The 2,732-nt window shown below is 45.6% G+C and overlaps 1 non-coding gene across 1 annotated transcript; it reads left to right on the plus strand.

The window, feature by feature from the left end:
• Positions 1-2,353: 2,353 nt before the first annotated feature.
• On the plus strand, positions 2,354-2,425 carry TRNAC-GCA (transfer RNA cysteine (anticodon GCA)). Its single transcript has one exon. It is a non-coding gene; the product is annotated as a tRNA-Cys (tRNA).
• Positions 2,426-2,732: the final 307 nt, after the last annotated feature.

The following is a 2,732-nucleotide window of genomic DNA, read 5'->3' on the forward strand; positions in this document are numbered from 1 at the left end:
ACTTGGACCCAGGAGGTCTTGAAATTGAGTCTCTTGGAAACTTTCTTTTTTTTTTTTTTTTAAAGATTTTTTTTTTATTTATTTATTTGACAGAGATAGAGACAGCTAGCGAGAGAGGGAACACAAGCAGGGGGAGTGGGAGAGGAAGAAGCAGGCTCACAGCGGAGGAGCCTGACGTGGGGCTCGAACCCGGAACGCCGGGATCACGCCCTGCGCTGAAGGCAGACGCTTTAACCGCTGTGCCACCCAGGCGCCCCCTTTCTTGGAAACTTTCTGAGGCTCTGTCCTCATCCTCAAAATGGAAGAAACTTCTACAAAAGCTTAAATGAGTTATATGTAAATTATAATGCATATTTCCCAATTTAGTATTCCATTGATTCTCTTGAATCAATGGAATAAGTAATAAGCAATTACTTATTAATTATGTCAATAGGAAATGGTATTGCTTGCAATTACTAGAAGGGAATAGTTTTTGGGGTTTTTTTTAGAGAGTGAGCACGTGTTGTGGTGGGGCGGGGGGGAGGGGAGGCAGGGTGAGGGGCCAGAGGGAGAGAAAGAATCCTAAGCAGTCTCCTTGCCCAGCACAGAGCCTGATACGGGGCTCGATTCCAGGACCCTGAGATCATGACCTGAGCCAAAATCAGAAGTCAGACACTTAACCAACTGAGCGACCAGGCTCCCCTAGAAGGAATATTGTTTTGCTTTTTTTTAAAGACTTTATTTATTTATTTATTTGACAAAGAGAGAGACAGCCAGCAAGAGAGGGAACACAAGCAGGGGGAGTGGAAGAGGAAGAAGCAGGCTCCCAGCGGAGAAGCCTGATGTGGGGCTCGATCCCAGAACGCCGGGATCACGCCCTGAGCCAAAGGCAGATGCTTAACGACTGTGCCGCCCAGGCGCCCCTAGAAGGAATATTCTTAAATTTGTAATATTTATTGGTTTTTCTGATTGTGAAAGTAATACATTTTATTGTAGAAATTTTTTTTCTAATTTGTTAGATGTAAAATATTATAATGTTGTTTTAATTTGTATTTCTTTGGTTTTACTAAGATTTATTCTGATTTACTGAGATTGAACACCTCCTCGATGGTCTTTGTCACCATATGTGGGCTCTTTACATGTGAAGGATATTAATTTGTAATATTTTGTCTATCATAAGTGATGAGAATATTTCCCCAAATTGCTATTAACCTTTTGATTTTGTCCACCTACCTAAACTTTAAATGCTTATTAGCCAAATCTATTGCTATTTTCTGTTGGGGTTTCTCCCACTGGGACGCTTTCCTTGCTGTTCCTAAGTCAGTTAGATATTCGTCTATACTCGTTTACTTTTATTTATTTATACATCATGCTTTAATCCACTTGGACTTTATTTTGATACACAAAGAGAAACTTGGTTGCTACGTCAATAATTTTTCCCAAATGGCCAACTGATTTCTCCCAGCATAATTTACATAAATGGCCTTTCCTTTCCCCGTACATTTAGGACCACGGAAGCTATCAGGCAGTACAACCCGGTGGTGAGGCGTGTGGGCGAGCTAGACAGCTTGGGTTTGCAACCCCACTTACTAATCACTGTGCATTGGATTACTTAGGTGAGATCTGGGCACCTCAGTTTCCTCATCTGTAAAATGGGTTAACAATCATAGCCCCTATGGTATGGGATTGTCATGAACATAATGACGCTGGCTAAACATTTGTCATTATTTTATTACACTGTGACTCTATCATGGCGGTTTCCCAGGTCTGGGATTCCAGTGTTCTGTCTGGCCTTTGGCTGTTTTCAGTCGTGTGTTTTAGTAGATGTCCTCTTATTTCCAGGACAAGCCCTCCAGTGTTGCTCCTGTTATTTTCACAGTTCTCAGAGCTTGCCTCACCTGTTCTGTTTTATTTACTGGCCTGGTCTCCCACTCACAGCTCAGGCCAGGAGTTAGTTTGGGGGAAGACAATACTTGATTTAGTAACAGGCCCACGAGGTCTCGGGGACTAGGAGAGGAGAGCAGAGCCAAGGGCCCTGAGTGACACCAGGAAACAGCAGGAAAAGGAGGAGAAGGAGGACAAAGGGGAGAAAGGTGCTCTCAGACCTAGTTCAGAGCATGGGGAGGGGCCCCAGGTGGCCTGGGATTCAGCGTCCAGATAAGGAGAGGTCCCTGAACCTCTACTGCCACCGGCCACGGGAGCCGGACCCATCGATCCACCTAACTCGGGGAAGAGAGTGAACTGACTTTCAGAGCAGAAAGACCGGTTCGGAAGGAAGCTGGAGGCCAGGAGGCCGCAGAGGCTGTGGAGGCCGGCATGACCAGTTGCGGCTGTGTGGGTAGAAGAGCGTGCATGAGGCATAGCATATGTGCCTGGGGGTATAGCTCAGGGGTAGAGCATTTGACTGCAGATCAAGAGGTCCCCGGTTCAAATCCGGGTGCCCCCTGTACGTGCTGTGTGTTTTATCCTGCCCACCCCTGTCAACCCCCTTCTGCAGGGCCAAGACTGGGGAAATAGCCCATGCGAGGGGGCTCCTGGGTCACAGCCGAGGTCAGCAGTGCCAGCCCAGATATAGTACCCAAGCTGTATGTCTAAGTTTATATTTGCCGTTAGCCACTTTAAATAAAGTAAAAAAAGGGTGGGTGAAGAGTGTCAAAAGGTACAAATTTCCAGTTATAATGAAGTCCTGGGATGTAAGGTACAGCATGCTGGTGAAAGCTAATAATACCGTGTTGTGTATTTGGAAGTTGCTA

Source organism: Ursus americanus, chromosome 3 (assembly GCF_024610735.1).
Source record: "Ursus americanus isolate L20-20 chromosome 3, mUrsAme1.1.p, whole genome shotgun sequence".
In the NCBI taxonomy this organism is placed as follows: Eukaryota; Metazoa; Chordata; class Mammalia; order Carnivora; family Ursidae; genus Ursus; species Ursus americanus.